The sequence below is a fragment of the Bicyclus anynana genome, chromosome 22, assembly GCF_947172395.1.
Source record: "Bicyclus anynana chromosome 22, ilBicAnyn1.1, whole genome shotgun sequence".
In the NCBI taxonomy this organism is placed as follows: Eukaryota; Metazoa; Arthropoda; class Insecta; order Lepidoptera; family Nymphalidae; genus Bicyclus; species Bicyclus anynana.
The window spans coordinates 11,253,806-11,268,853 of record NC_069104.1 but is presented as its reverse complement, the minus strand read 5'-3'; the positions used below and the strand labels follow the sequence as shown (position 1 = coordinate 11,268,853).

General features: G+C 38.2%; 1 protein-coding gene and 1 long non-coding RNA gene across 6 annotated transcripts in view; one reads left to right on the top strand and one right to left on the bottom strand.

Moving 5' to 3' along the window:
* LOC112053903 (dystrophin, isoforms A/C/F/G/H) overlaps positions 1–15,048 on the bottom strand; it is a 702,364-nt gene that overhangs the window by 301,365 nt on the left and 385,951 nt on the right. The gene's annotated exons all lie outside the window — the stretch shown is intronic.
* Positions 8,192–11,277, top strand: LOC128199329 (uncharacterized). The gene is made up of 3 exons (XR_008251978.1): positions 8,192–8,275; positions 9,416–9,573; positions 11,172–11,277. It is a non-coding gene; the product is annotated as an uncharacterized LOC128199329 (long non-coding RNA).

Here is a 15,048-nt window from a genome sequence, read left to right as displayed (position 1 = left end):
GTATTGTATAAATCATCATCATCATCATCATTGTCAGCCGATGGACGTCCACTGCTGGACATAGGCCTCTTGCATGGACTTCCAAACAAAACGGTCTCGAGCCGCCAGCATCCAGCGGCTCCCTGCAACCCGCTTGATGTCTTCGGTCCACCTAGTGGGGGGTCGACCAACACTGCGCTTTCCGGTGCGGGGTCGCCATTCCAGCACCTTGGGACCCCAACGTCCATCGGCTCTTCGAACTATGTGGCCTGCCCACTGCCACTTCAGCTTCGCGACTCGCTGAGCTATGTCAGTGACTTTAGTTTGTCTGCGGATCTCCTCATTTCTGATTCGATCACGCAGAGAAACCCCAAGCATAACACGCTCCATCGCCCGCTGAGTGACTTTGAGCCTTCTTATAAGGCCCATAGTTAGCGACCAAGTCTCGGATCCGTAAGTCATCACTGGCAACACGCACTGTTCGAAGACTTTCGTCTTCAGGCACTGAGGAATTTCGGACGAAAAGATGTCGCGGAGTTTCCCAAACGCTGCCCAGCCGAGCTGGATTCGGCGATTCACCTCTTTCTCGAAATTGGACCTACCTAACTGGACTGTGTGTCCTAGGTATATATATTCGTCTACAATTTCGAGCGCAGAGTCCTCAACAATAACTGGGTGAAGCGGTACATGAGCATTAGACATGATCTTCGTCTTACTCATGTTCATTTTAAGACCCACTCGTTGAGAAACTCTGCTGAGGTCGTTGAGCATGGTACTAAGGTCATCCAGAGTCTCTGCCATAATGACCACATCGTCGGCAAACCGTAGTTGAGTGATGTACTCACCATTGATGTTGATGCCAAATCCGTTCCAGTCCAGAAGCTTAAAGACGTCTTCCAATGCGGCGGTAAATAGCTTCGGGGAGATACATCTCCCTGCCGCACTCCTCGCTGCAATTGGATTGGTCTCGTAGTCTGATCCTGTATACGGACTGACATAGTGGCGCTTTCATACAAACACTTCAACACTTGGATGTACCTGTAGTCGATCCGGCATCTCTGCAAAGACCTCAGCACAGCCCAAGTTTCCACCGAATCGAAGGCTTTCTCATAGTCCACAAACGCTAAGCAAAGTGGCTTGTTATACTCTTCGGTCTTCTGTATAACCTGCCGCAGCGTATGTATGTGGTCTATGGTGCTAAAGCCTGCTCGGAAACCGGCTTGTTCGGGGGGCTGGAAGTCGTCAAACCTACGGGCGAGACGATTCGTGATGACTCTCGAGAACAACTTGTAGACATGACTCAACAACGAGATGGGTCTGTAATTCTTCAGTAAGGTATTATCACCTTTTTTGAAGAACAGAACCACCACGCTCCTGTGCCATGCCTTAGGTGTTGTGCCCTCGTGAATGACGGAATTGAACAATCGCTGAAGGACCTTAAGTATCGGTTTTCCACCCGCTTTCAGGAGTTCTGCTGTGATTCCGTCATCGCCTGGTGCTTTGTTGTTCTTAAGTTGTTTGAGAGCCATACTAATCTCGTATAAGCTGACGTCCGGGATATCTTCGGTATAGTGTCGAGTCAATTTGGCTCTAGGATCTTTGGCCAAATTGTCAACAGGCTTTTGGGTAGAGGTGTATAACTGTCCGTAGAACTCCTCGACCTCACTCAAGATCTCGGGCTTAGAAGAAATGATATTGCCCTGATCGGTCTTCAAACGCGTCAACTGTCTTCGACCAATAGACAGATCTCTCGCGAACACTTTCGAGCCTCGATTATTTTCGATTATATCCTTGATACGCTCGGTATTGAAGCGTCGCAAGTCGCATGTCTGCGATTTAGAGATCTGTCTATTAATCCGACGGAACTTTGACGCGTCTGTTGAAGACTGCAATCTCATTTCTTGCCTCTCCTCCATGAGCTTGAGTGTGTGGTCCGAGAACTTGTTGGTTCTTTTTGTACGGTGGGGTTTGAAAAACTTAGACCCAACCGTATGGACAGTTTCTACAAGCCTGTTGTTTAGATCGTCCACTTCAAGGCAATCTGCTAGGCAATCGAAGCGATTCTGTAACTCCAGTTGAAAGCTCTCGGGGTTTTGGATTTGGGCACGAGTAGGTCGGAGCGTAGATTTCACCAGTTTGTACCGTTCCAGCTGTAAGTTGATATTCAACGTGCCTCTTACCATTCGGTGATCACTACCGGTTTTGACCCTGTTGATCACAGAGACATCGTTGAATATATGCCGTCTGGTAGACAAGATGAAATCTATCTCGTTTTTCGTGGAACCATCAGGGCTCATCCAAGTCCATTTCCTATGTGGTGGCTTCTTGAAGAAGGAGTTCATCATAAAAAGACCCTCCTTCTCCATGAAGTCAGCCAACATTTGACCCCTCTGGTTCCGTTGCCCATAACCAAATTGCCCCACTCTCAACTCTGAACCGCTCCTCAAACCTAGCTTTGCATTGAAATCCCCCATCACAATATTGTAGTAGGAGTGGGAGGTATGTATGGCTTTTGATATATCCTCATACAATTCCTCTATCTCCTCGTCGGTTTGTGTCGAGGTCGGCGCGTAAACCTGTATAATCTTCAACGAATACCGTTTGGTAATTCGGAGAATGAGGTACGCTACCCTACTCGACACACTCTCGACTCGAACAACATTGTTCACGAGGGACTTGCGGACGATAAACCCAACACCACCCTGGGACAGTTGGTCGCCCTCCCGGTAGTAGAACAAGTTGCCGGATTCCAAGGTTATCGAGTCCTCCCCCTTTCTTCGGACTTCAGACAAACCTATTACATCCCAGCGCAACTTGCTTACTACTTCTTCCAGCTCGATCATCTTTTCGTCGGTCCTTAAGGTGCGTGCGTTAAATGTTGCCAGGTCCAGTCGTCGGGGTTGGCAGCGGAATCTCCCCCGGAGATTCTTGACACCCCTTGCCCCGCCGTTACCACAACCGCTGCCAGAGCCGGGAATAGCGGGGCCACCGGGGACTAGGGGCTGTTTATTTTTGGCTGTATCCATACAAGGTTGATGCCCACAGAATGACCACGCTGGGCATGCGGGTTGGTCATTCGCAGTCCTAGACTTCTCGCACCGGTGTCGCTGCTGCCCGACACCGGTCTGTGATACTTGTGTAGTCTAGCTGAATTGAAATGGTTATACCGCCATTTATCGGTCGCCAGAGCCTCGTCGGTCCATCTGCAGGGTGCACCACGAGCAGGTGAGGTTGGCAGTTGGGGAGGCTGACTGGTACTAGCCTCCCCCTTACACCCCTATATATTATATTGTATAAATAAATAACTATAATGATACAAAGAGATACATGATGTAGAAATAATTAAATCTGGGGCCACGCATGTTAAATTTAATTTAATAAAAAACAAGGGAAATGTTTATACAATAGACGGTAAATTTTATTTAAACTCCGAGAGTCATGAATAGTTGTTAGTTTAAATCGAATAAACAGATGAAAAATAATTATAATTACTACTTTAATGTCAGAAATTATTTCCTACAATATCTTGCCGAATCTTGCTAATAATGCCGGTATCTTTAGATTGGCTTAAAGGATCTTTATCGTATCTATCTTTGCAACACAAAAGTAAAATGCCGCCGATATCTTCAGATTGGCTTGTAACCTTTATCGTATGTAACTAAGAATCAGACCAACGTTAGCTTTTAAATAAAAGAAACCACATCATGAATACTTTTTGCAGGTTAGGTTTAAAGCTATAAATGAAAAATAATATTTCTGGAAACAGTATAAAACATTACTCACAATATGATATAAAATATATCGCTAGCAAGTTGTATACTTTTTGTGATAAAGTTATAGTATGAAGTATAAGGCACATCCACATCTGTAGGGTTATTTACGGTTTTTTATAACTAAGCAATGTGCGTTATCAATAATTCATCTTTAGAATACTCTAAAACCATACTATAGATAGAGATAGACATAAATGAATATGACACTTCGTCTAGTTACAAAAATATCGTTACTAAATAGGTTATCAAAGTAAACTCAGTCACCGAGTCCTTATTACGCTGTTAAATTTTTTGTACATATAGAAATTTTTAATGAAACTTAATACTTTCTATCGCGATGATTGAAGGAACAACTAGTTGGCTCGTATGATGTTATGTATATTCATTATCCATAGATTAAAAAAAATATAAAATATTCTGTTACGGAGTTACTTATTTATTACATTACTTCGCTATGCCTATATTTTAATTAAAAGTGTTAGAATGAAAACAAATTTCTAAGTCTATCTTAAGTGATGGTTTTCACTTAATATTAAGTAAACTATCTGATGGATTCGTTAAGTTCACAATATAAAAACATACATGAGATAATGTAATCCTAGATTTTATTTATAAAAATATTACATTACCAGTTAACGTCAGATGTGAACGTACCCTTATGCTGAAAATATTATTAAATGAAAAGAATGAGGCCGTGCATTGTTTTGCTCGTAATTAGTGGTAAGTGTTTTTAATAATACGTTTAATGAAACTCCGCTTTGTTCAAACTTTTTTTTGTTCTTTTAAGCGGCTTTTAGATGTAATCTCTTGGAAAATTAATTATATTAAAAAACTTAAATGTAAAAATATTTAAATACATTTTTGCTTAATGTTGATCATCATCAAAATCGTCATTAAGTCATCAGCAAATAATTAACTCAAAGGGACTCATAATATAAAAAAATTTAAATATGGTTTTCCATGACATATACCTACATGTGATAGAGATGAGATCTTGTAAATTAATCTCAGAGTTAAATATGTTAGAGCACTTACCTATATTTTCAAAATAATGATTAGATACAAGTCAAATAATTGCTGCAACAACCATAACAAAGACAGTTACGTACGTAGTTAAAAGTTTTACATAAGTAGTTACGACATTACTCTACCTGTTGAGAACTTTATAATGGACAAGTATACCTTTTTTCGCCGAACTCTGACAAGCTTTATCCCAAAGAAACTTACTCGTCATCAACCCATATTCGGCTCACTGCTGAGCTCGAGTCTCTCCTCTTCTCAGAATGGAGGAGTTAGGCCAATAGTCCACCACGCTGGCCCAATGCGGATTGGCAGACTTCACACACGTAGAGAATTAAGATAATTCTCTAGTATGCAGGTTTCCTCACGATGTTTTCCTTCACCGATTGAGACACGTGATATTTAATTTCTTAAAATGCACACTGAAAAGTTGGAGGTGCATGCCCCGAACCGGATTCGAACCCACACCCTCCGGAATCGGAGGCAGAGGTCATATCCACTGGGCTATCACAGCTCAAAGAAACTTAGTATTAGGCATTCTTATGATTCTATTAATCTACTATATCCTTCCTTCCTTCCTTATCAGTCCAGGTCCACTATAGGCCTCTTGCATAGACCAAGCACAACGGTCTCGAGCCGAAGGAACGGGGTCGCCTTACCAGGACTTTGGGACCCCAACGTCCATCGGCTCTGCGAACTATGTTGCCTGCCCATTGCCACTTCAGCTTCGCGAATCTACTGTATAATATTAAGCTGTTAATAATTTTAAAAGCATCTAATTTTATTAAAGTTTCATTAAATATAATTCCACAGTGATTCAGAAACAATTTTTCAGAACAAACACTAAAGTCCCAAGTAACATTTTCTTATTGAATCATCCATTATTTCTTAAGTACGACGAAAAGAATGAAAGATGAAAACGGGCGAAACGTATTTGCTTTAGTCTTTTAGTTAAGCTCATACAATTTGTCACGCCGTAGTTGGGGATAAAAAGTGACAGCCTTATGTCACGTCACTCGACAGAATAGTTTCCCTCCCTTTTATTAATAGGGGTTAGAGATTAACTTGTGTTATATTATGATGAATCCGATTCTGGAAATGGTTGATTTATTCTGTAGTTATTTCGCATGGGTGTAATTGGTTCTTTTTTTTGGGTAACTTATTTTCTCTATGTTATTTTGATCATCATTAGAAAACAGTCGGGACCTTAGATATTGGATAGAATGATTTTCTTCTACATTATTTTATAGGTCCCGACTGTTTCCTAATTGCTTTCTACACTTAGATAGATAGATAGATATACTTTATTTGCACACCACAAAGACAAAACCAAGTGAAATAAAAACAAGTTAGGAAGAGATCAGCATACAAAAGGCGGCCTTATCGCTAAGTAGCGACTTCTTCCAGGCAACCTTCGGTTTAGGAAAACTTAAGGACATCAGCAGGTGGCGTAAAACAAAAATAACCATAGTATTAGTAATACACATACATACAAATAATTTACATCCTAATACATAAACAATATTACACAAATACCTACAATCATGAATAAAATACATATCAAAATATACTAATAAATACATTATATTGAAGAGAAATAATATATACAGATCGTCTTTACCGCACCAGATAATGAGTCTTTACGGCATTTTTAAAAATGTCCAGTGGTTTTGATTGCCGTAATGTATGTTAAAAGGGAGAGTTTAAAGGGAGAGCATTCCATAACTTAACGGCTTGCACAACGAAAGAATGTTTATAAAATTTCGTCTTATGCACGGGTAAACATAGACACACTTCTGGACTGATCTTGTTTTTTTTCTTTTCAGTTTTTTTGTACTTTATGCAGTCGGGTTTTTTTATTTGTATAATTAATTTATTTTTTATAAAATACAGTATCAGAATGCTACGAAAAAGGGCTTACACCACACGAGCTAACATTTATTGATGATATAAAGAACATTGCCGGCTTCGGCGACGCCCAGCACAGGGGCCCGCAGTGGTATGACTACGACACAGTCTCTTCTGGAGAGAGTGGCAGCGATTTGAAAAGCGAACACTCGGAACTTACCAGGTATAATAATATATTCTTCACTTAAATTCAATAAAAAAAATAATAAACATAATAACTTTAAATAGTTTGTCGTTATCAACCCATATACGGCTCACTGCTGAGCTCGAGTCTCCTCTCATAATTAGAGGGGTTAGGCCAATAGTCCACCACGCTGCCCCAATGCGGATTGGCAGACTTCACACACGCTGAGAATTGAGAAATTTTCTGGTGTTCAGGTTTCCTCACGATGTTTTCCTTCACCGTTTGAGACACGTGATATTAATTTCTTAAAAAGCACACAACTGAAAAGTTGGAGGTGCATGCCCCAGACCGGATCCGAACCCACACCCTCCGGAATCGGAGGCAGAGGTCATATCCACTGGGCTATCACGGCTCTTAAATAGTTTAAAAAACTAAAACACACGCTTTTGGCACGCACTAAAAATTACAAATATTGGATTTAGGTCACGTGACTGGTTTTTTCGACAACAAACCCTTTCATTTCATATTGATCATGGGGGTGGATTTCAAACAGTCAGTCCGCCATCTTAGGGAGACCGCCATATTGGATTTGTATTGACGTTTCTTAGCTAGTCATGTATTGTCATCAGAACTCAGAGCGTGGACAAAATTTTGTTTCAAATCGAAGACCGGGAAGTGGGTTAAATTAAGATTCCAAGATTTTCTTACGTTGATACATAGTTACAAGGAGCTGGAGTGTCGACCCCGCACTAGAAAGCTCAGTATTGGTCGACCCCCCCACTAGGTGAACCGACGACATCAAGCGAGTCGCAGGGGTTCTCTGGATGCAGGCGGCTCAGGATAGTGATGTTTGGAAGTCCCTACAAAAGGCCTATGTCCTGCAAGTGTCCTAATAATGATGATGATGATTATGATAAAAATATAGCTTTTATATATCAAGAACTGCCATTGAAAAAACGCACAGAAGAAATACGCTTAAATGCTTTATAACCGACAAAATTGAGGAACCAAGGAATGTCCTCAATTCAACGTCTATATTTTTTATGTATGAACACGCGTAACTTTTTACTGAGTGTCCAACTTTGGGCGATTTTGATAATTCTTTTATTAATACTCATTACTATAACGTATAACTTTTATAAGAGTTACTTCTGAGGTTACTTGGATAACTACAAAAAGTCAAATTTTTACCTACTTAACTTATTATTGGCGTCTCTCTTTCTTCGCAAGTCCTCTCGTCAGGGGTTGTATAATAATTATAAGTTTTAATTATTAATTTTTAATGTTTTTATTTATTTTTGTGTGTGTACAATTAAGTATTCCCTTCTTCTTCTACTTAATTAACATAGATTTTAGAACAAAAGACTGACGTGTTATATACATTTTTCAGCTCTATAAATGCTGAGAGTAGCATATCTTCAAGTCAATCCTCAGAAGCTTCTTCAATGGAAACAGATGGAAAAAGACTCGCGTAAGTTTTTCATACAAGATGTCGTCTTTTTTCTTCGTATAATTACTTTCCCTTCGACTTTAGAGATTCATATCCCTAACTTGAAAATTGATGAGTTCACTAAAGAAATTTTCATTCCCTCCTTTACTCATAATATTTCCGTGTGAATATCCAAGAATCAATCTATCTCTGTACCAGAGTTCATCAAAACTAAGTAAGCGATTTGAATATGAAAACCTTAAGTGAAGATAAGAAAATTAAAATTATAAAAAGTATCACAAAGCTTGAAAAAATATAAAAGTCAAAGTCAAAATAGTTTTATTCAGTAAACACTTTGTTCAATTAAAATCGCCTAAGCCCGACGAAGTCGCGGGCGTCCGTTAGTTTTTATATATATTTTTAACCACTTGACAGCAACCAGGTAAATAAACATATCCGAACATACGCCCCGATAAGCCCCCCAAAAAAACCCTAAAAATCTACCAAAACCCGACAGACAGACAGACCTACTAAAAACATTACGACGACTTATTTATCGCACGTATTCGAAAATAACTTATGATCGCTAAGTAAAATGGACTTAAATTGCAAACACGTCTCGGTCCGAGATCGACCTATAACAAAATTAGCCAAAGTTTCTCATTCTTGTTATCACCATTCCACATTCTCAAACTAAGTGCCAAGTCATATAGTGTAATTCATTCCAGAATTTACAGTACAATCTTTTAATTTTTAATTCTTTCGACTTAATCATCCTAATTCCTACTAATATTATAAACGCGAAAGTTTGTATGGATGTTTGGATGTTTGTTACTCTTTAACGCCGCTACTACTGAAGCGATTTGGCTAAAATTTGGAATGGAAATGGATTTTACTCTGGATTAACACATAGGCTACTTTTTATCCATGGTTTCCCGAGATTTGTGAAAACTGATGATTTTAATGATATGAATGTTTGTTACTCTTTCACGCCTCGACTACTTAACCGAATTAGCTGAAATTTGGTACTGAGATATAATATAGCATGGATTAACACATAGGCTACTTTTTATCCCGGAATGATAAATCCATGGTTCCCGAGGGATTTGTGAAAAACTAAATTCCATGCGAACGAAGTCGAGGGCGTCACTAGTTTACAGTATCGCAATGACCTATGTATAGGACAAAGACGTATCGTTCCTGTAAGCCATGCCCTCACGACATGATGAAGAAGTACAAGAACCACGGCATCAAGTGGATATGTGGCGGCTACCAGCGTGCGCGCAGGTCCTTCAAGAGTGACTGTATGATGAAGTATAGGAACTGTCAGGATGGGACCAGTGAGTATTACGACACACTAGAGTGACGATTTTCATAGCGCTGTTCGTAAAGCTTAGAATTTAATAGAGAGATTTGAATTGTATATTTTATATTTTCTACTGAGCATGGGAAAACCAACAGAGTTTCTGCAGCTAGTTCAAAGGAGGAAAATAATAAATGAAGGTTTTTGACGACCTCCGGCACAGTGGTATTCGCGGTAGATTTATAAGAGTTTTTTTTAATTGGCCCAGGTCTGGATAGTGGTAGGCTTCGGCCGTGACTAGTTACCACACTAATGGCAAAATAGCGTTCCGGTATGATGTTGTTTAGAAACCGAAAGGGGTGTGGATTTTCATCCTCTTCCTAACAAGTTAGCCCGGATCTTAGATTGCATCATCACTTACCATCAGGTGAGATTATAGTCAAGGGTTAACTTGTGAAGAATAAAAAAGCGGGTAACTAAAACCGTACAGATTATTGAAAATGTCTGTAAAGATTTTCTAAGAAAAACAAACTCAAAGGAACACCAATGAAATACCATAAAAAATATCCGTTGATATTATTATTTTCTCAATTCTTTATCTTCTATTCAACATAAATAAAAGCACTGGAAAGCTGCTATCTTTTTAATCGCAACCGTTGAGGTACTACATGCTAGAGAAGATATTTAAAAAAAAAAGATCATGTCGCATCATAAAAACAAAATTGATTAGTTGATATACTACAAAATATAATAGAAAAAGTCATTTTCGCAAAAAAAAACATTTTAGGTCCATAGGATTTAGAAAATATCGGAAAGAGATCGCTCTTTGAAGGGTTTTGGTAATTACTTACCATTTTTACTGTTATACTGCAACCGTTGAGGTACTACGTGCTAGAGAAGATATTTGAAAAAAAAATGCACCATAAAAACAACGGGAATAACAAATTGAAGAAATTGCTGCAGCGCTTAAACATTAGTTAAGTCGTTCCATGCTATAAAAATAGTCAACGCTAGATCGCTTATAGAATACTGCTGATTAGCCACGAATTAAGCCGCGGATGCAGTTTCGGCGGCGTCGTATGTTATTTCAACGAAGCTCCTCTAAAGATCTGATGTAGTGCGTTGACGCACTGCAGGTTGGGCATACCATGCGTTGGTGCGGTACGACGACTCAGCGCAACGCATGACTTGGGCGCCACACGCAATGTGGCGCTTACATCTATACAAATATTATTAAGCTGAACAGTTTGTTTGTTTGATTGAACGCGCTAATCTCAGGAACTACTGGTCCGATTTGAAAAATTCTTTCAGTGTTAGATAGCCCATTTATCGAAAAAGGCTACAGGCTATATTTTATCCCCGTATACCTACGGGAACGGGAACCACGCGGGTGAAACCGCGCAGCGTCAGCTAGTTTTAGTATATAGCAAGCTATCAAGAAACTGATGTGATATGCAGCGATATCGCCGTAGTTGAACGAAACGCAATAAGAAATCAGTGGTATCTTATCTAGTACGTAGTAACTCAATGACCGAAACGTGTAATTATTGCGAGAATATGCAAGTTGTGTTTCTTTTATTTTGCTTTTTACTGATTTTTTTTTTTCAGTAGGTACTTTTTTTTTTTAATTTTCAGTGTTCGTGAAAGTTTACGATCGCCGCTGCAAAGACGACCCTCACCACGGAAGGCACTGGTTTTATATTTATAAAACTTGAAAATTATAGCTGTTTTATTTAAATGCACCATATTTCGTTTGCATAATGAAATCGTTATTTATTTTAGTTATTTGAGTTTCATACTCAAATAACTGAAATAAATAACAGTATTTTTATGACCTTTTCAGTTATGTAGTCCTTTTCATATTTACAACTATTTACTTTTTTTCCTATTTATATTTACAACTAGTAGTAAGGAGAGTCATGACGATAAAGTGTACTACTTACTTGACCATCGACTTTTAAATGATAGATTTGATGATAGGTATTAAACAGTTACATTATACAATATTCGCATTTAGCGGTGGGGAAAAAACAACTTACATATTAACAAAATTGAGTTAGTGATTTCTTTAAAAAACGATAAAGAAATAAATTCTATTCTTTGTTTCCTTATGACTTTAATGTCGTAGAAAGTCATCCAGCAGATAAAAACATAAATTCAATAAACAAAAGCCTTTGAAAACTGGGAAGAACAACGTGAAATTCAATTTGTAAAGAATACAATATTCAGTCAAACAAAATGAAATAGCTAAAGATGTATCGAGTCAGTGCAGTTTCACAAAACTGTTTTATGGAATAACGATAAATGTGGCCAGTAAAACTATTTCGACAGCGTAAATGGAAAACTGAATAACTGCCATACCAAATGTTTCATGCGTTTTACTGCATTTTAGAGTTCCTAAATGTAAACGAATGTAAAATAAACCATTATTATTGAATGTTTGTCTCTCTGTCTGTCTTTTATTCCGTATCCTTTTTCTCAAGATCGCGAATACCTATTAAATTAAAATGAATACTCAAGTCTGCACTCCTGTAGAGTTAATCCTCATTGTACCTGGCAGCTTTTAGTTTTTAGTTGTTAGTTATAAATATTATTTAACTTCAATTATTTATTAATAGCAATCGATAGCATTGTAAGATTATTTATTTAAATCTGTTGATTACAGTCAATAAAAATTGCATAGTCAGAATATTATATTGAGCTTTTATAACAGTTTTTAATGCGAGTATCTTTGGAAATTAAAAAAAACTTATTCTTTCTTTACTACTAAAAAATGAATACACCTAAACTTGTATATACTTTCAAAACGAAAATGTCAAATCATAAATAAAAACTAGCTCCCGTTTATTTACGGTAATAGATACGGGCAATTTTACGTTTCAAAAATGTTTTTTTTTAATGTCGCTTATTTGGTTTTTCTACTGCGCCAACGATTTATGATTTTCCGCGAGCGTTTCTAGAAAAATTTAATATGAAAATAGTTTACTTATTCGATCGCGATGCAGTTAAAAAACCGTGTTGTTGTATTATTAGTGTTAGGTATGTTTCAATGAATTTTTTCTTTTACAATTTTAGATTACTTCAAGTTTAAATTTGCTAAGCTATAGGCTAGAAAACTTAATAGACAATGTTATTTTCGCATAAAAGTCATTTAAGGTCCATACTAGCATTTAGTAAATATTCTTCTCTTTCAAGGGTTTTAGTAATTCTTTACCGTTTTTGCTATTTTATTTTAACTAAAATTCTTTAATTTTTATATTTTCGCACTAAACTTACTTCCGTGAGTGTTATTCATATTATTTTATTATAAAAGCCGGCTAAAACTCACGTGATACAACATCGGAGTATGTCCGACTAGTTTCGAACTAATACGTCAGAGAGTGTAACGAAACCTTTATTTACTCCGCACCCCTCAGCCCCTCTCCGAACGCGTCGCAAGAAACAGCTCATGACTAAGGGCCCCATATTAGTTCGAAACTAGTCGGATATACTCCGACGTTGTATCTATCAAGCGAGTTTTAGCCGTGTTTCACAATAATTTAAAACTTAGGCATTATTTTATTAATTTAATCGACAAAATATTTCTAGTGGACATCGCAGTATCTCTAGCATCAAACGGCACCAAAATAGATGAAATCAATAACTTAGAAGGATTAGAAACTAGGAGAAGGAGAGAACGAATGAAAAAAAAAGGAAGATCAACGTCATCGGATGAAGCAGGATATTGTAACAAGTTTTCAATAGCTCATTTTTACTTTTTTTTTTTCATCTCGGGCGTGCACTTGACTACAATCATGCCTGATGGTAAGCAATGATGAGGTTTAAGATGAAGCACGCTCCTAGAAGATGCCTATTCACTCTTGCCTTGAAGGTGCACAAGGCAAAGTGTCAGGAACACACACGCCTTGAAGGTGCACAGGACACAGACGCCGGAAGACACGGGAACAGACAATACGCGGATGGACCGCGGGGCGTTGGCTAACTCAATTTACTAATCGTTTTGTGAATGACTATCGCGTCTTAGGCATGATGTCCGGAAGTAAGGTTTCTCTCAATCGATTTACAATTTAAGGAGGAAGTCCCAAACTGGCGCAAGTGTCTAAAAAGTAAAATGTTAGCTTGGTTCGAACCTGTAATGCTGATTTCAAGGGGCTAGTTTAATTTAGTATAATGTAATTTAGTATAATTTCAATTTATTCAATATGCAGGGCGGGCACATCTAATATTAATTTAGTATAATGTCAGTTTACTAATTAATTATATTTTTAATTAAACTCAGTAACAACTGACGAAACATCGAACGAAAGCCTAAATATATCACCGGATGATACTTCGACGAGCTCTGGTGAAGATGTCAGAAAACCGAAGTCTTCTGCAGAAAGGAAAGGCTGGTATGGTCAAATTCTATACTACATAATAAAACTGTAACAGTTCAAATTCTGTACATTGAAGATATCTTAAAAAAAATAGCCGGAGGGCATATATATAATCGATACTGAAGCCAAAAATATTTATTTTAGTCTGTCAGTCTATCTGTCAGTATTTAATATTGACCGGCTGACTGCTGAAACTACTGATTGAATTTAAATGAAACTTTGCACGATTTGAGCCCTTAATACGTAGAAGGGTATCTTTTAGTTGCGAAAGTTAAATCAGAAGCGGAAGAAACAGAACATATAAATAGAAGGGGATGAAATAGAAGTTCAAAGTTGACATCGATTTCTACGCGAATAGTCACTCATCACTATCTATATATTCTAATGCTTAAAGGAGAAAATGGCACAGAAAATGCAAGCCCTGTCCCGAAGACATGACTAAGAAATGGCGTGACCCAAGCATCAAGTGGATATGCGGCGCGTACCAGCGAGCGAGGAGGAGTTTCAAGAGCAAATGCATGATGGAGTACAGGAATTGTCAGGATGGAACCAGTGAGGATATTTTTTTTTATTCTTTACAAGTTAGCCCTTGACTACAATCTCACCAGATGGTAAGTGATGATGCAATCTAAGATGGAAGCTGGCTAACTTGTTTAGGAGGAGGAAGAAAATCCACACACCTTTAGGTTTCTACACGACATCGGAACGCTAAATCGCTTGGCGGTACGTCTTTGTCGGTAGGGTGGTAACTAGCCACGGCTGAAGCTTACCAGCCAGACCTGGACCAATTAAGAAAACCTCAATCGGCCCAGCCGGGGATCGAACCCAGAAACTCTGTCTAGTAACTCACAGTGCATAGTGCATACCACTGAGACACGAAGGCCGCTAATTGAGATCAGAATGTACAGTTTGACCAGTTTTCAACAATATTCACAAATTTAATAGAAAGAAGTGAATAAATCTTAGCCAAAACGAGAGACTAACGTATATATTTATATAACTAGCTGATACTGAATAGCGCGGTAATACCCGCGTGATTACCGTTCCCGTAGGAATACGGCGATAATATATAGCCTACAGCCTTCCTCGATAAATGGGCTATCTAAAAATCGGACCAGTAGTTCCTTAGATTAGCA